At 41.5% G+C, this 19,661-nt stretch overlaps 1 long non-coding RNA gene across 1 annotated transcript in view; it reads left to right on the top strand.

The window, feature by feature from the left end:
* The window catches only part of LOC105261377, a 116,076-nt gene that overhangs the window by 82,760 nt on the left and 13,655 nt on the right, over positions 1–19,661 (top strand). Inside the window, exon 5 of the long non-coding RNA XR_006592725.1 lies at positions 10,565–10,718. This is a non-coding gene — a long non-coding RNA (uncharacterized LOC105261377). The remainder of the gene's footprint in view (positions 1–10,564; positions 10,719–19,661) is intronic.

The following is a 19,661-nucleotide window of genomic DNA, read 5'->3' as shown; positions in this document are numbered from 1 at the left end:
ATCTTGAACAGTTTTTAAATGGGAACTACCCAATAACATTAATTACTGTTTTTATTAACAGCTCAGGATAAATAGAGTTCCTCGTAAGGAGCTTGTGATCTAAACAAGATTTATCAAACCAATACTATAAAAGTTAGCTAAGAAAACCCTAAGCTTTGGGTACCTGGGTGGCTCACCCAGTTAAGCATCTGACTTTGGCTCAAGTCCTGATCTCACAGTTTGTGAGTTCAAGGCCCGCATCGGGTGAACACGCGCCCTGCTTCGGGTGAGCCCCACTTCTCTCTCCCTCTCTCTCTGCCCCTTGTGGGATTCTCTCTCTCTACCCACCTCCCCCACCCCACCTCCCTCACTCACTTGCTCCCCCTCTCTCTCAATAAAAGAAAGAAAGAAAGAAAGAAAGAAAGAAAGAAAGAAAGAAAGAAAGAAAGAAAGAAAGAAAGAAAAAGAAAGAAAAGCCTAGGCTTCAGCCTCTGGGGGAGGAACTGGTCTTAGAATTTGCCCTTTGTTACACTTCCCAAGCTAGGATTATTCAAGGTTTTTCTTTACACAACTGGTAATGGATAAGACCTGATGATCATCATCTTTAATTCGCTATGTATTACTAAATAATAATGTACTTTCCCCATTATTGATTAAATATTCTCAGTTTATGGTGAGGGAAGGGAAGAGGAGAAGAAGCGGGCACAGAGCTGGAAAGCTATCTGGCCCAGTCCTTACATTTATAAAGGGGCTTGCATTTAGGCCTTTGACATTACCTCCAAAAGAGATTACACAAAAATATGCTGATGGGATTGAAATAAGACAGCCTCATCCAAATTTAAAATTGAGATCCCTGACTAAACTATATCACCTTTAGTGTACTATAGATTTTAAAAAGTAAATCTTGGGGTGCCTGCGTGTCTCAGTCAGTTAAGCATCTGATTCTTGATTTCAGCTCAGGTCATGATCTCATGGTTCATGAGATCAAGCCCTGAATTGGCCTGGACCCTGCTTGGGATTCTCTCTCTCTACTCTCTTAGCCCCTCATGCGCTTGCTCTCTCTCTCTCTCTCTCAAAAATAAATAAATAAATAAATAAATAAATAAATAAACAAACAAACAAACAAACTTTTATTTTTTTTAAATTTAAACAAACTTTTAAAAGTAGCTTCTAAAAATTAAATCTTTAAATTTTCTTCTGACTAGCACAACTGTTTTGTATTGTAATTTTTTTTGTATTAAAGGCATTGATTATTAAAAATGTAAACATTCAAAACACAGTAATTTTCAAACCTCATTTAAAAAAATGTACTATACTAGGAACCTCAAAAATAATGGAGGCAACAGATCTTCAGCCTTTGAAAAGTTCTGAAATTATTTGGTTAGAATGCAAATATTTCCATGAGGTAGCAAGAGTATTTTCTTTTTTTTTTTTTTTAAGCAAGAGTATTTGCATATAAACCTAAGAAACTATAAACTAAGAAATCCAGAAAAGGAGGTTACAGGAAAGAATGAATTGTATGCTTCAAATGAAAACTCATTCCAACATTTTTTTGTTGGGTTTTTTTTTTTTTTTTTTTTTGCCTCTATATTGGATTTTGTGAATTTTAAGGGGTATTTCAATCTTACTATTTCCACATGTTAATACATATTTCAGATACATAATATCTGCACCTTAAAGCATACTTTATCTGCATGAAGTCACTAACTTGCTTTGGTAAACTTATAGAAATAGCACGTGTGTGAAGCTATGGATATTCAACCAGAGTAGCTTGCATGATGAACCAGTGTTCTTGGACACCTGAGGCTTGGAATGCTGAAATAAAACTTGACAGATAGAGGTGCTTTGAAAGACAGGTCTTACAGAGATGTCTTAAAGGAGAAAGGAGTGACAACTAGAATGATAAGAAAGTCAACTGTTATGACTTAGAAGGGAAGGTTAATCCTGGGCAGCAGGTCAACAGAGGTCATTATCTGAATTACAAATATTCTGAAAGGGAACTTCTTGTTCGCCCAATCCCCATAACTGCATTGTCTCCTGGGGAAGCATTTATGGTTCTTTCAGCAAATTCAGTACAGAATAATAGAAACAACCATTTTGAGACCTCTTAACAGACTAAAATATGAAGGCAGCTGTCCAGTTGGGAAATTATATCTTTGAGACCCATAGCATTGGTTTGACCAAGGGAATTCAGAGACGAATAGAGGAGAAAAAGATATAAAGGGCACCAAAGGTGAAAGGAAGGTTTGAGTCTGAATTCCATCTCTGCTACAGAGTTAATGTATTCCCACTGGTGTTAACACAAGTGCCTAAGGTAAAAGCACAATAAAAGGAGGAAGGCTCATAGCGTCAGCCCCACTCTGAAGAGCCCAGAGTTCTAAGAGCTAAAATGCAAGCTACTGAGGAACAATGGCACAAGCTGTAACTTTCTAGGATTCCACAGCGGGCAGGTTGAGGAAGATTTTAAAATCTGCAGTGGTATTCCAGGAAGGAGCATAACAGCCACAACTAATGGTTTGTTTCATGGTGACCTGAAATATACTTCAAGAGAAACCCTCTGAATGTCCCTGATGTCTTTGGGTCTGTGTGTCACACCTCAAGATGTCTAGCTTGGTGAGGGTCTCACTCAGGGTGGGTGTATGCTCTGAATATATAATCTCAAGTATTCCTCATAGCAGCTCTATGAGTTGGAGAGTTTTACTCCCATTTTACAAAGTAGGAAACTGACCTCAAAAAGAGATGTCAAGTCATTTGCCCGAGGTTGGGTGGGAAAATTGGGCTTTAGATCCATCTGACCCTAAAAATGATTCTATTTCTACAGTATCTTTCTGTGTCATTCTTACTGTTACTTTACTGCTTGTAAGTTGACTTGATTTCCCCTTTCTTTAAGGGAAATCACACAGGCTTAAACTTTTGTTGACCCTTCCAAACAATCATTCCACCACTATTTATTGAGTACTAAGAGCTAGGCATTGGGGTTAAAGAATGAATGAAATACAATTCCTGGCCCCGGAGAGCATGCAGTTCATACATGGAATCAGCTACTAAACTGTATAGGATTCATTTATCATATATCTCTCTCCATATTTCTCTTCTGAGTATCTGGTACGGGCCCTCACTGCCTGGACAGTAGTCTTTTAACTGGTCTTTCTGTGTTATTAGCCAGGTCACGGGAGATCTACTCACAGAGTTGTGGGCAAGGTAAAGAATTCTTTTAAGCAATAGGGAGACATCCAGAAACTAGTAGCAGTGGGAAACTACAACCATGTCTAGGGCCAAAATATTCCGGAGCTGCCTGCCCCTTAGGAGCTACAACCATGGAAGGAAGCAGCTGGGAAACATCTCTCTTCTTCTGCCATTGTGATCTATTGGAGCCATGCTCTGCTCCAACTCAGAAGCCAGACGGCCAAACGGAATCAGGTCTGCAATCTGCAAGGGTCAGCCTCCCTGTACAGAGAAGTAGGGAATGGATTGGGTAAGGGCAAATGAAGAATAAGCAGCTCTCTATCTATTCATTTGCTCAGCAAATACGTACTGAATGTGTGTAGTCCACGACAGGCGCAGTGCCTACAGTAGTGAACAGAACAGGTCTTTTCTTCATGGAGCTGACAGTTTGGTGAAGGCCACTGAGAATGAGCCTAATTCAAACAGAAGGAAAAGCGGTGAAGAAAAGGAACACAGGTCAATAAGAGAATATAATAAAGGAAATTGAACCAACTTTGAGAGCCAGGGAAGGTTTCCCAGAGAAAAGGACAGGAGCTGAGAGATCAAGGAGATTAGAAAGAGGAGAGAAATGGCTGGAGAGAGCATTTAAACACAGAAGATGGAAGGGTGAAGTGCCAGTGGTGGGAGGGAGCCAGGCTCCTCCAGAAGCAAAGAGAAGCACAGGAAGGGGAATTGTGGCCTGCGTGGAGCGAGGGAGGGCAGCCAGGGCAGATCATGGGAGGCTTCATGGGCCAGGTTAAGGATTTTGGTTTATATCCTAACAGCAAGTGGGAAGCCAACAAAGCATTTTAATTCAGGAAGGGAATGAGGATGGGTGGATACAGTCAGATGCCAGAACTGGTTTGGAAGATCACTCTGGCTACAACATAGAGATTGAATTGGAGGGTGGGTAGAAACCACTTCTAGGCTATTGTGGAAGTCCAGGTGAGAGAATGAGAGCACGACCTATCATGGTGGCAATGGAGATGGAGGGCAGTGAAGATATGAAGAGTGACTTAGGAGCCATAACGGAACTTGGCAGTGCATTGGACATGGTGGGGCAGTGGGGGAAGGAGAGTGAAGGGCCAGGATGACTCCTAGGTTTCTAACTTGAACAAATGATTAAGGTGTTCACTGAGCTAGGAAAACATGGTAGGCCAGGTTTGGGGATTGTTATCGGTTGAACTGTGTCCTCTCAGAAAAGGTATGTTAGAATCTTAACTGCCAGTATCTCAGCATGTGACCTTATTTGGAAACAGGGTCTTTACAGAGGTAACCAAGTTAACATTAGTGTGGGTCCTAATCCAAAATGACTGCTGTCCTTACTAAAAGGAGAATTTGGGGAGCGCCTAGGTGGCTCAGTCAGTTAAGCGTCCAACTCTTGATTTTGGCTCAGGTCACAATCTCATTGTCTTGAGATCAAGCCCCGTTTCAGGCTCTACACAGAGCACAGAGCCTGCTTGGGATTCTCTCTGTCTCCCTCTCTTCCTGTTCCTCCCCTGCTCGCTCTCTCTCTCTCTCTCTCTCTCTCTCTTTCTCTCTCTCTCTCAAAATAAATAACCTTTTGAAAGGGGGGGGGTGGATTTTGGAAAGAGACAAGCATAGAGAGAAGACCATGTGAGACACAGGGAGAACACCATCTATAGTTCAAGTCATACCTGTGCTACCAGAGGCCAGGAGAGAGGCATGACACAGAATATTCCTCATTGCCCTCAGCAGGAGCCAGCCCTGCCAACACCTAGACCTCAGACATGTAACCTGCAAAACTGGGAGACAACAAATCTCTGTTTTTTTAAGCCACCCAGTTGGTGGTACTTTGTGATAGTAGCTCTAGGAAACTAATACAGGAAGGAAAATCAGAACTTTGACCCTGGACAAGCTGAGTTTAAGGGGCTGTTTGAGAAACAGCATCACAAGGTAGTTAAGCATGGACTATGAAGCCATCTGCCTGGGTTTGAAGCTAGGCTGTGCTCCTTACCAGCTACGGGAGCACACTCAGATTAATGTAAATCTGTTAGCCACAGCCCCCTCACCTGTAACTAGGAATAATATGACCTTTCTCATACGGTTGTCATGAGGAGAAAATGAGCTGAACCTAAAGCACTTAAAATGGTGCCTGGCACATAGTAAGCACTACAAAAGTTTATTTACACATAGACAACACATAAAGCATCCCAATATTGAATAGAGTTGACAATAGAAGTCTGGAATTCAGAAGAGATTTCTCCTCTTCCTCCTCCTCCTCCTCCTCCTCCTCCTCCTCCTCCTCCTCCTCCTCCTCCTCCTCCTCCTCCTCCTCCTCCTCCTTCTTCTTCTTCTTCTTCTTCTTCTTCTTCTTCTTCTTCTTCTTCTTTTTAATTTTAGAGAGACCACACCAGTGGTGGGGAGGGGCAGAGAGAGAGAGAGAGAGAGAGAGAGAGAGAGAGAATCTCAAGCAGGCTCCATGCTCAGTGTAGAAATGAATGTAGGGGCTCGATCCCAAGACCCTGGTATCATGACTTGAGCCAAAATTGAGTCAGATGCTCAACCCACTGAGCCACACAGGCGCCCCTCCATTTTAAAATTAGGACTCATTGGCATGTAACTGAAATCATAAGGGAAAACAAAACGGCCTAGAGAGAGAGTATGGGATGAGAAGAGGAGAGGGCTTCTGGACAAGTCTTGACAAGTCTTGACACCTACAACATTAAAACGAGATTCATCAAAGAAGTTGAATCATCAAAGGAGATAAAAAAAAAATGTCTAGAGAAAACCGCAATGAAATATTACCTCACACCTATTAAGATGATTAGGGACTGTTAGGGACTGATTTGTGTTTCCCCACCCAAATTGTATGTTGGAGCCCTAACCCCCAATGTTACAGTATTTGGAGATGGGGCCTGTAAGGAGGTAATTCAAGTTAAATGAAGTACTAAGAGTGGGGCCCTAATCCAATAGCAGTGATGTCCTTATAAGAAGAGAAAGGGACACCTTCTCTCTACTTGCATATGCACAGAAAAAAAGTCATGTGAGGACACAGTGAGAAGTTGCTGTCTGCAAGCCAGGAAGAGAGACCTAATCAGAAACCAACCCTACTGGCATCTTGATCTTGGACCTCTAGCCTTGAGAACTGTGAGAAAAGAAATGTATGTTGTTTAAGGCACCTATATGTGGCATTCTGTTATGGCAGACTGAGCAAACTAATATAATGACCATAATTTATAGAATGTAAAATAATGTGTTGGTGAGGATGTGGAGAAATTGGACCCCTCATATATTGCTGGTGGGATCAGAAAATGGCATAGCCACTGTGGAATACAGTATGGGGTTTCCTCAAAAAGCTAAACATATAATTACCATATGACCCAGCAATTTCACTCTTAGGTATATGCCCAAATTAATTGAAAACAAGGACTCAAACAGATACTTGTATGCCAATGTTCATTGTAGCATTATTCACAAAAGCCAAAAGGTATATCAACAGATGTAGTATACCTATACAGTGGAATGTTATTCAGTCATAAAAAGAAAGGAAGTTCTTACGTGCTAAAAATGGATGAGCCTTGGAAACATTATAGGTGAAATAAGCCAAACACAAAAGGACAAATTATATGATTCCACTTACATGAGGTATCTATTTTTTTTTTTAACGTTTTATTTATTTTTGAGACAGGGAGAGACAGAGCATGAACAGGAGAGGGTCAGAGAGAGGGAGACACAGAATCTGAAACAGGCTCCAGGATCTGAGCTGTCAGCACAGAGCCCAACGCGGGGCTCAAACTCACGGACCGCGAGATCATGACCTGAGCCGAAGTTGGCCGCTTAACCGACTGAGCCACCCAGGCGCCCCTACATGAGGTATCTAAAATAGGCGAGTTCATAGGAGCTAGCAGGGTTTGGGGAAGGGAGAGATGGGAAGCTATGTATTAATGGGAACAGAGTTTCTGTTCAGGGTGATAAAGTTTTGGAAAGAGATAGTGGTGATGGTTGCACAACATGGTGAATGTTGTTAATGACACGGAATTGTATATTTAAAAATGGTTAAAAACACAAGTTTTATGTATGTTTTACCACAAAAAAATAATAATGACTAGAGATTTTGGAAGATAGCAAGAGAGTGTGGCCTCATGGAGTCAAGGAAAAGAAAGTTTATCAAAGGAGAAAGTAGTTAATTAAGAATGTTAAAGGTGAATAAGTGAACTGATCCCCTTAGCAAGAACTGATCAATGGAAATATGGTAGTAGAAGTCAGACAGGGTGGGTTGAGGAGTAAGTAAAAGAGGAGGAAATGTGGGTGGTTGTAGCTAAGTCCGTCAAGAAGTTTGATAAGATGAGAGAATTGAATATGTTTGATGTTGATGGGGAAGATCCTGATCACAGAAGAATGAAGGGATCGTCTAAGGGCAACTTGCTTGAGGCAGAGCAGCAGAGTCCAAAGCATGGGTGCAGTGGCTGGGCTGAGACAGGAAGAGGAACCGCCCCTAAAAAGCAAAAGGAAGAGAAGGAGAGATGAGGGCGATTGGGGATTCAGTTCTCTTGTGAAGTAGAAGGTGAGATCCACCAGCTGGGGGCAGCAGGGGGGTGAGACTGAAGGAGAGAAGTTGAAAAGAGTGGAGAAGGTTTGAAGTCAGCATGTGGGAAAGGGAATGAGGAGTGAAGGTGGGTTGTCTTGCAGTGATAGGTGACTTTCTCCAGCACTGCTCAGCTACCGGAGTCAGATTTGGAGAGAGCATGGAAGGAGGGGCCTGCTCTGAGTTAGGGTTTCCCCAGATGGTACAAAATTGAAGGTGCAGGAGAGTTGAAGGCTGAAGAGGCAAAAGCCATGGCAAAAGCCATGGGGCCCAAGGGGGCCCAGGGCTCTGAAGGTGGGGGAGGAGTGGCCAGCAGGGTGAGGGGTTAGGAAGTGGAGAGCATTACCATATGCCACCCACACTTATCAGGGGAGCATTTTTGAAGTACAATTTCAATCACATCCCTCCCTTTGAATCCACCAACTTAAATAAAGACTGAGCTCGCATTAAAAGCTTTCCCCAGTGGGGTCCAAATGTGTCCCACTTCAGACATATTCCCAAAACCTTCCCCATCATCTTCTGTCCCTTCTGTTCCTCTTGGTAGACCTACCCAATAGTGAACCAAATTGGACTATAAGTTCTCCATTGCTTTCTTACCTCTGTCCACTGCTTATGTATTTTACTCCCTCAGGAATGTCTTCTCCATGACATAGATCACACACCTTTAGCAGCATTCTTATGGTACTTAATGCACATGTCTATTACAGCCCTTGCCACATTTTATTCTAACTTTTTTGTTTACATTTGTCAAGGGTATCTGCTGTACTCATCTGCCCAACATCCCTTCTACTATGGCCCCTCTCTTTTTTTGGCAACAGATCCACTGTGCAGTTAGATAATTGCCCTTTCTTCACTCATCTGGATCTGGCATGACTCCCAGTGCGGCTCCAGGACCATCAGGCTATAGTTGTGGGCACATGACCCAAACCAGGCCAATCAGCATCTTTTCTCAGGATCATATACGTGGAAAGTGAAAAGATCTCTCTCTCTTAGGTCTACTAGCTGAGATGATGTCATCCAGAAGTTGTCTGTGGCCAGTTTCCACACCTTGACTTCTAACCACTTCCACATAAAGGAAGCCAATTGAAATGGGGGTCTGGGGGGGACGGAAACCCAGGCAGGGATCACATTATTTGACTGATGCCACCTGATGTCACCTTCTTTCCTGGAACTCACAATTGTACCAGCCATTCAAGTGCCTTTTTTGCTTAAGCCTGCATGAGATGGTTTTGTTTACTTGCTCCCAAAAGAGTCTCAATGAGTCCTCAGCTAGACATAGACTTTGAATCCCAGCACCTTGCATAAAGGGTGACCAATAATGTGAAAGAAACATTGAAATCCTAACAATCATTCCAGGCCCAATTCAATTTCATATCCATCTATAAAAATTTTACTAAACCTTCAGACCAAATAGGATCCTTCTCAGAACTCTAACTGTGACTCCTAGTGGCCTGTTACAGACTTTGCTTCTTATTTTGGCTGTTTGCATTCTTGGCCATCTCTCCCTACCAGATAATAAATACACTGGATGCAGGGCTTAAGTCTGTGTAGTAAGTGCTCAATAAAAGTTAACTCTTCTTCATTGCTCTCCCATGTGCACAGAGGGAAAAAGAAAGACAGTGAGACTCAGTTTCTGCTCTGAGGCGCTCGCAGCACATGTTCAACAAATAATGGGAATTGCCTTGGCCTGAATAGAAAATGAATAGAGAAGAAAGAAAGTAACATATATCCTTCCGGAGAAACAAAGCTCTAGACTGAGAGCAAAAGATATTTTTATCAGAAAGTGTTAGAAGAATGCAGAACAGGCTCAGAAACATTTTATAAGTAGATCAGGAACCAAATATACTGGAAATACAAAACCACTCGCAAATAAAGTCAAACACGGCATTTCCACAAATATACATTAGCAACCATAGGAGTCAGTAAATCCTCTTTTCACTCTCTCCAAATTTCTTTCCAATTAAATACAAGTAAGTTAATCTGATTCCCTGTATATGTGCAACCCTAGATAAACACAATTGCTATAAAATGCCCTGCTTCAAAATACAAATCAAAGCCACACGGAGATGCCACCTCACACCAGCCAGAGTGGCTAAAATTAACAACTCAGGAAACAACACATGCTGGTGAGGATGTGGAGAAACGGGAACCCTCTTGCACTGTTGGTGGGAATGCAAACTGGTGCAGCTGCTCTGGAAAACAGTGTGGAGGTTCCTCAAAAGATTAAAAATAGAACTACCCTATGACCCAACAATAGCACTACTAGGAATTTACCCAAGGGATATAGGAGTGCTGATTCACAGGGGCACATGTACCCCAATATTTATAGCAACACTTTCAACAATAACCAAATTATGGAAAGAGCCTAAATGTCCATCAATTGATGAATGGATAAAGATGAGGTTTATATATACAATGGAATACTACTTGGCAATGAGAAAGAATGAAATCATGCCATTTGCAGCAAAATGGATGGAACTGAAAGGTATTATGCTGAGTGAAATAAGTCAGTCAGAAAAGGACACATATCATGTTTTCACTCATATGTAGATCTTGAGAAACTTAACAGAAGACCATGGGGGAAGGGAAGGGGAAAACATAGTTACAAACAGAGAGGGAGGAAGGCAAACCACAAGAGACTCATAGATACAGAGAACAAACTGAGGGTGGATGGGGGAGTGGGGGAGAGGGGAAAACGGGTGATGGGCATTGAGAGGGCACTTGTTGGGATGAGCACTGGGTGTTGTATGTAAGCCAATTTGACAATAAATTATATTTAAAAAAATTAAATAACTTAATTGATTAATTTAATTTAATGCCCTGCTTCTCCAGAGAACACTGATGAAGCTTACATTGTTCCAACTATTCCGGCTCTATCTTAAATATGGTGGCGGAACCTCATTCAACCCTGTGGCCCCCATGCACCACCACCCTGAAGCTTTCAATCTGCAGACACTCTGGGAAGGGAATATCTGTTGGATGAATGGTGAGCAACTTAAATCAAACCTTCTCCCTCAGGTGTGATCATATCCAACTTCCTCACAGTTTTCTCTTCAGCTCCTTCAGAGGTTTAAGAGTCCAGCTGGACAGCCAAATTGAAGCAGAAGTCTATGCCAGAATCTTGGAATCTTAGTCTAATCTCTGGATAGCCTTGGGAGAATCAGGCAAAAGGCATCTGACAAATAGGCCCAAAGTGATTATGTCACCTCAGCAGTAAGAGCATTGTTCGGTGTCCTCAGTCACCTGAAAGCTCTCCTTGTTGCAGTTACGATCTGGAGAGACCAGCCGGCTGGCTGCTCAGCAGGGTGTCATCACAAAGTGGCATTACCAGGGTGAAGCACCAGAGGCTCAGGGCCTCAACTTTTCTGCATTTGATCAGAAATTTGATTGGACCTATTGTTCAAGATAGGCGTATTAGTCAAGAGTTCTCCAGAGAAACGGAACCAGGAATGCCTTGTGCAGTAGGATATTAGGAGGAGATTTATGCTAGGAATTGGCTCCTGTGATTATGGAGCCTGATCTGCAAGCTGGAGAGCCAGGAAAGCTGGCAACATAGTTCTGTCTGAGTCCAAAGGCCTGAGAATGGGGGCTGGGGATAGGGGGGAATGATGGTGTTGGTCCCGGGTGAGGCAGAAATCCAACAACCAGGAGCACCAATATCTGAGGGGCAGGAAAAGAGAAATGTCTCAGCTCAAGTTGAGAGAGCAAATTTATTCTTTCTCTGCCTTATTCCATTCTTATTCCTCTACACCCTCAGTGTAGACTGGAGGATCCCCACCTCATTGGCAAGGGTGACCTTCTTTACTCAGTCTACTGATTCAAATGCTAATCTCTTCCAGAGACACCCTCACAGGCACACTCAGAAATAATGTTTTACCAGCTGTCTGGGTCTCCCTTAGCCAATCAAGCTGATAAAATTAACCATCATAGAAGGGTGACCAAACTCTGGGAAACTAAGTCACACTCCCCCAAAACAGTTCCCAATGGGTCAGAGATTCAACCAACTGGAAATTTAGTCCTTCTACCCTAGTGAAATAAATACAGAAACTTTATGCACAAAAAGGTCAGAGGATTTTTTTTTCTTTTTAAAAAATTTTTTTAAGTTTATTTATCTATTTTGAGAGAGAGAGCAAACAGGGCAGGGAGAGAGAGACAGGGGAGAGAGAATCCCAAGCAGTCTCTGCACTGTCAGCGCAGAACCTGATGTGGGGCTTAAACTCACGAACCCTGAGATCAAAATCAAGAGCCTGACGCTTAACTGAGTCACCCAGGCACCCCAAGAATGTACAATTATTAAAGCACTGTAAGTTTTGAAACAGCCAAACTGAACAATTCAGGTCAGAATATACATGGAAAGACTGAATTATCTGAATTATGCACCCTACTCCCTGTCATCAGATGATTATATGATTTTGCTTTACTTTGTGCTCTGTAGACACAAGCTTGCTCTTTAGAAGAAGCTTCTTGGGCACTTTGTGAAGGAAGAGCTTAGTGCTTTGAATGGTTTGTTGGGACTCCATCATCCCTTTGGTGCATTTACTTATATTTACTGAAAAATTTACTTATATCTAAATAAAAAGAAAAATGAACACATATTAGCATTTGGTATAAAACACCAAACCTGAGTTATAAACCACATTCTACATCATGTCATATTTTTCTTTTTTTATAGGCTCTATTGTGAAAATTTCCCACCATACACAAAAGTCAAGTATAATAATCCTACATGGGCACCTGAGTGGCTCAGTTAAGCCTCTGATTCTTGATTTCAGCTCAGGTCCTGATCTTACTTTTGTGGCTTTGAGCCCCCTCTTCAGGCTCTGCACTGACAGCCTGCTTGAGATTCTCTCTCTCTCTCTGTCTCTGCCCCTCCCCTGCTTGTACTCTATCTCTCTCAAAATAAATAAATAACCCCCCCCCCAAAATCCCCCATGAATCTTTCACCTAACTCCAATAAGCATCATATTTTGCTGTCTTGTTTCCTATCTCCCTCTTGGTTTGGCTAGGATATTTTAAAGTGAATCCTAGACATTAAATGTCATTTCACCCCAAAATACTTCATTATACATCTCAAAATAGGACATTTTATAGTCACAGTGGCAATATCACACGTAAGGATTTTTTTTTCTTATAAGAAAAGGGGATTAACTATTCCAACTATTACATAGTTGGAATTTTTCTTTATAATAGGCATGTTTTACTGTTACACTAAAATGCACATTTTTATTATTGCAGCACATAATTCATCTGTGAGACCAAATTTTGGTTCTGTGAGGGTAGAGACCATGTTATTTTGCCTTGACCCTGTACCTCTAGCACATAGCACAATGTCTAAGATGCTGTAGGTGCCAAATGAATTTCCAAATAAGCTTCTTTACTCTTGTCATTCTATTCTAATTTAAAAAGTGTTCACAGTCATATAAATTAGGGAAAGGCTGTTTAGTCAACAATTAGAGTCTTTAGACACTATAGTCCATAGTTTCCCAACTTGCAGATAGTGTCTATTAGTGGTTTGTGAAATTAGTGCAGTGAATCACAGCTGGCATTAAAAAAAAAAAAAAAAAAAAAAAGAATAGAATTCAGTAGGAAAAAAAAAACAGTACATTTAATGAGGATATTGTTTCATGAAATTTTGTTTCCGTTTTGCACATGCTGTGTGGTGATGTAAAATGTATTTCTTAACTCTGGGTTGCAGTCAAAAAGTTGGAGAGCCACTGGTCAGGTCTAATTTATACACACACCCTGCTCCCCAGCCATAACAAACCACTTTCAGTTCCCTAAAATGTCATGCCAGTTTCTGCTCTAGAGGACCTGGTACTTCTTGTTTCCTTTACCTGAAACGTACTTGCTCTCCTTGTCTACCTGTGGGCCCCTGGCTTTTTCTTCAAGATGCCGCTGAAGCCTCTCCCCTGTGAACCCCTGTGATCCTTCTGAGCAGATCCAGACTCCCTATCAGGTGTTTCCCCCTCCCCTTCCACCTGATTTATCACAGTGCTGCTCACTAGACAGGTAGTCACCTCTTCTACTAGTGTGGGTTCCTGAGAATGGGGACTTCATGGTCCTTACCTCATATGCCAGGGCCCCACACAATGGCTGTAGCACTCAGTACATGACTGTCAAATAATTACAGGGCAAAGCCTTTATAAAGAACAAAGCAGTTCTTCATGTAATAAAATAGAATAGCATCCAAACTGGAGCATCCAAATTTTTCAGCAGAAAGTGAAAAAGCAAGATGCCATACAGTGTGGATAACATGCTGCCAGTGTGTGTGTGTGTGTGTGTGTGTGTGTGTGTGTGTGTGTGTGTGTGTGTTTGGTGGCAGAGAGTAGCTTTGGAAGAATACAAAGGAAACTAAGTAACAGTGGTTGCCACCTGGGGACAGGCATAGAAAGGACACTATTTCACTCTCTGCCTCTTGATTTTTGTGCTGTGTGCATGGGTTACCTGTCATGAAAATTAATTAATAAATATTCCTCCAAAATACTTTTATAAGCAGTGAATATAAGAAAGACAAGATTAAAAAAAAAGACAAGATTCATGGCTTCCAAATATCCCACATGTAGAAAGGCATAATTATTTTTTCTCGACTGATTTTTAAAAAACCAAAAAGCCTGTATCGTCCGTGACACTTAAAGATAAACCTAGACTTTTTCTGATTTACAGCAAAAAGGAGAAGTTGCCTCTCCGTCTAACTAGGACAGCCTGGGTGTAAGGGGGAGACTGGGGTGAATGGAATTGCAGTTGCCCAGAAATAAGCAAACCTCCAACCTTTATGGAAAACCACAGGTCCTTAGGAAAGCCTGACTAATGAACACTCAGCAATTGTCAAAGAAGACAATGGTAACAAAGGCGAATCTAAGCTAATTTTGTAAGCATTTGGAGAATAGGGTTCTTCTTCCTGCATTCCTCTGATGGGGCTCTCCAAATTCTTCACCTCATTAAAATATTCCTTTATATAAGGCTAATTATGAGAATTAAAAGAGCTGCTTATTACAGACCTGGGTTTCTATGACAACAGTAAAATAAATGCCCAAGTGTCTGAAGCATTGAGAAAAATAATATACACTAATAATAGGTAACCCTGTGAATCCTTTTAATAAAACAACTAATTGAGAGCCAGCTACTCTACATGTTATAACAAGAACGACTGTGGAGATCTGCATACTTCTTAAAACCTAGCAAAACATCCTCTGTTAAAGTCACTGAAAGGATTCTGAGTCAAAATACATCCTACTTTAGGAATACAGGTGTTCCAAGCATACCTGTTGTGGAAGAAAAGATAGTTTTCCCTTTTACATTACATTACAAACCTGTCTCTTGCATTTCCTCCCTCCCTCCCTCTCGCTTTCTGTTTTGTTGAAGTGCCTGCTGAAATCCTGGCAGGGGTGACCCTGGCCCCAGGTCAGGGCCTGCCCCAGAGCTGTGTGCAAAAGCAGCAGGGAACTTGCTCCCTCGTGCTGCATCTGGTTCCTCTCCTCAGCATGGAGGATGGACTCCACATGCGGAGCCCTGAGATGGGCCTTTTCGGATTAATGTTCTCAAACGCGCATTCTTTTCTGAAACAAGTTATCTTCCAGACTTATTGCAAAGCAAATGGCATGATCCTCTATATTCATTTGCTATGGCTTCCATAACAAAGTACCCCAGACCAGGTGGCTTACACAACGGATGTTTATTTGCTCACAGCTCCGCAGCCAGCAGTCCAAGATCAGGGTGTCAGTGGGCTTGGCTTCTTCCGAAGCCCCTCTCTTTGGTGTGTGGGTGGCCATCTTCTCCTACCTGTGTTTCCCCATCATCTTCCCTTTGTGTGTGCCAGTGTCCTGACCTCCTTCCCTTATAAGGACACCAGTCATATTAGATTAGGGCCCACCCTGAAAACCTCATTTTAACTTAATTACCCCTTTAAAGACCCTGTCTCCAAATACAGTTACATCCTGAGGTTCTGGGGGTTAGGATTTCAACATACAAATTTGGGGGAGCACAGCAGGATCAGTTCATACCAACTAGCATGCTCCTTTCCAAGGTCATTTTGCTGTCCTTTCCAGTAAGGTGAGCACCACCCAATATAATTGTTGTCTTTGTAAGAGGAGGGGATTAGGACACACATAGAAGGATACACATAGAAGGACAAATGCCATGTGAACATGAAGACAGCCATCTACAAGCCAAGGAGAGGGGCCTCAGAAGAAACCAACCCTGCTGATACCTTGATCTTGGACTTCTGGCCTCCAGAACTGTGAGAAAATAAATTTCTGTTTAAGCCCCCTGATCTGTGGTATTTTGTTACAGTAGGCCCAGCAGACTAGTGCACTTAGACCAGAAGAATTGTTGTGGCTATAGCTTATCCGACAATCTGCCACACCCTCCAAGACCTTATGTTCCTTGTGGTCTGGAATTCTGTTGTTCTTGTGCATCATTGGCATTAAATAAATATTATGTGTTATTAAGCCTGTTTTTCAAGGCAAGAGAAGAAAGAGAAGCCAGAGAAAATGGTAAAGGATCAGAGAAATATGAGGGAACTAGAAGAATGTTTGTGTCACAGAAGCCAAAGAAAAAGAGAATCTTGGCAAGAGATCTTTGGAAATCTCAAGAAGGATGAGGGCTGGGAAATGGCCATCGGATTTGATAATTGGTAATTGACACACCAAATAGTTTGCAGCGTGAGAGGGGCTGAGATGGGTGGCAGGGAAGAAATTCACCAAGGAGAATTTTACATTTTTACCGTATATTTCTACTGCTTGATATGTTTTACATTAAGGATATATCTACATGTAAATTTTTTCTTAACATATAATCATTTTAATTTTTTTTTAATTTTTTTTTTGAGAGCGTGCACATGCAGGCACATGAGCTAGGGAGGGGTAGAGGGAGAGGGAGAGAGAGAGAGAGAGAGAGAGAGAGAGAATCTTAAGCTGACTCTACACCAAGTGTAGAGCCTGAATATTTAACTGAGCAACCCAGGTGCCCCTCTCTCATACAATTTTTAAAGAAAGAAAATGAAGTCCTCTCTGGGCCCTCTACCCCTACCTTTTAGAAGTACAGACTTCCAGGAGTTTAGTGCACATTCTTATACATTGCTGGGGAGTGCAAAATGGAAGAACCCCTTTGGAGGGCGATTTGGCAATAAAAAAAAAAATCAAAATTATAAATGCAGTTAACTACACTTTAATAAACTTGTTTAAAAAACATTACAAATGCATAAATCCTTTACGCACACCCATACAAAATGGCACTATGTACAAGGATATTCACTACAGCTTTATGATAGGAAGTCGGAAATAATCCAAGTGTCTTCCAATAAGGGACAGTTAAATAAACTGTGCTACAGACACACAATGGAATCTTATCCTGCTGTTAAAAAATGAGGAAGCTCTTCTTGTACTGATATGGAAAGATTTCCAAGATAGATTAAATGAAAAAAATAAGATACAGAACAGTTGTATGCTCCTTTTATGTAAGTAAGTAGGCAAAAGAAGAATACATTTATAAGTATACAAATAATATATGTATTTTTAAATTTGCTTATATTTGCATAAATAAACTCCAAAGGGATAAGAAGCAAATAGAATTGGTTACCTGGAGAGAAGGGTGTAGATAGGGACAGAGGATCATCCTAGATTATTTTCCCATTTATATACAATGTTATTAGATCCTTATAACAAATCTAAGCCAAGTATTATTATCCCCATTTTACAGATGAAGATTAGAAAAACTAAGTCACTTGCCTTGTTTATCAGTTTAGGCAGCTGGTAAACAAGGAGCCTGATTCCAGTCTAGCTCTGCCTGGCTCCAAAGTCCATGCTGTAACATCGTTCAAACTGTTCCCCAAATAAACACAGGCCCCTGGTCTTCAGATTTATGATCTAAAATAAATGACATCAAAGGCAGAATAATCAAAAGTAATAGCCAAACATATTTTAACATGTTTATGCAAATACAAGGGGCTAGAGATTGGGAGATGTTTTTTTATTAGAGGGGCTGGTTTTACTGGTGGTTTGTGTTTGTTTATTTGTTCCTTTGTTGGCTTCCTGGCTTTTTAGATGTCTGGTTTGGAAGCAATAAGTGGAGGAGGGGATGGAAAGATGATCTACTTTATGTGGTATATACAGTTCCCTTAGGCAAATAATTTTTTTGAAGCTTTTGAAGTTTTGCATTTGTGCTGTTTAGCTCCTGTACATGTGGTCCAAGAAAGCCTGGAGATAAAGGAAGGGAAATAAAAGGTGAAGAAAAGTCCCTTCCTGGTTAAGACTTCTGCTATCACTGCTACAAGTCTTCTGGGTAGAAAGGACTTACTGTCTGAGCATAAATGGAAAAGTCTGGAGTTCATCCAACGACAAGAAGGTTTTGGCTCCCAGTTAAGTTATACTGAGTGTTCTAGATCTTTTCTTAACTAATTGTGTCCTTTTTTCCATGTCATAAGGAAATCTCTCTTAGGCCAGAATCCTTTTCTAAATGGAAATATCCAAGCTTTGAATGAAGTAGCCCTTACTCTGAGTAGTTCACATCCTGAAATCCATTGGTTACATATTCATGGTTGTTATTTATGTGTAAGACCTGAGTGGTCCTTCAGAGGGGTTCTAATTTGAACTCTCTGAATGGCAAGGATTTTTTTTTCAAGTTTAGTGAAAAAGAGGGGAAGCTTCAGAACCCATAGTAGAAAGTGGAGGGTTCTCCATGTCTCAGTTCTCTGATAAAGATGGAATAATAGAGTAGTCGCTTCTTCCTGAGGTGACTCCTGTCCCCACTGCAGTGACTTACAATGCAAGGACCACACAAAATTGTTGCCCTAGTTCCAAACTACCTTATGAATACTTTGCCTTTGTCTTGCAGCAAAGCTGACATCCGGGCTTGGCCCACGGGCCTTTGGTACTCCCAGCATGACTAGGCCACACCTTGTGGTGCTTTTGTTCTGGAGACCAGCCTCTCCTTGGCTCATGACAACTAATAGAAGATGAAGCAATCTTAGCTATGACACTGCTAAAGTCAATGTAGGGTAAAACTTTCCTTCTTTGTGGTCTTAAGGGGAAATAAGAACCACTGTGATCTGCAACACTTGAAAGAGACTTAGCACTCCCTTGGTAATGGATTAAGTATGACACCCAGATCCCCCCCCCCCCCCCCATTCCACTGTCAGCATCAAAGCAAACATCTGAATGTGTTGGCTGGTGAAATGGTTTATTGGCTGGGCAGTGTCTCACTGTTTTCATTCAGGGACCCTCAGTTCATTAATTTCACTACTTACTCATTCATTGCTCATTTTCTCATTCATTCGTATGTATTGAGCCAGACGTCGTATTAAGCACTGCGCTTGCAACAGAACAAGACAGAGAAGCAATCCCTGACCTCAAGGAGCTTATGGTCCAGCTGTAGTTCTCTCCCTCACCGCTCCCAGACTTCAAACTGCTCCCTCTCACCTGATCTTCAGGCTTCAGAGCCAGAGCTCTGTCTCTCGATCTGCATGAGTGCCAGTTGTCACTGGAGAGCCCTTAGCCTATCAGCTTCCAGCTGAAGGAAGTAGTGAAGTCTAAAAATAATCAGCATATATAGTTTGAAATACCTTTCTTATTTGGAAAACAACTCATTTGAGCCTCACCACATATTTGAGCTGGGTGGAAATTTCTTTCTTTCTTTCTTTCTTTCTTTCTTTCTTTCTTTCTTTCTTTCTTTCTTTCTTTCTTTCTTCCTTTCTTCCTTCCTTCCTTCCTTCCTTCCTTCCTTCCTTCCTTCCTTCCTTCCTTCCTTTCTTCCTTCCTTTAAATAACAGCCTTATTGAGACATAATTCACATACCATACAACTTAACATTTAAAGTATGCAATTCAGTGGCTTTTATTTTTGTAATGTTTATTTATTTTTGAGAGAGAGAGACAGAACAAGCCGGGGAGGGGCAGAGAGAGAGGGAGAAGCAGGCTCTGTGCTGAAAGCAGAAA

This window comes from Felis catus, chromosome F2 (assembly GCF_018350175.1).
Source record: "Felis catus isolate Fca126 chromosome F2, F.catus_Fca126_mat1.0, whole genome shotgun sequence".
Lineage (NCBI taxonomy): Eukaryota > Metazoa > Chordata > Mammalia > Carnivora > Felidae > Felis > Felis catus.
This window is presented reverse-complemented; position numbering and strand designations above follow the sequence as displayed.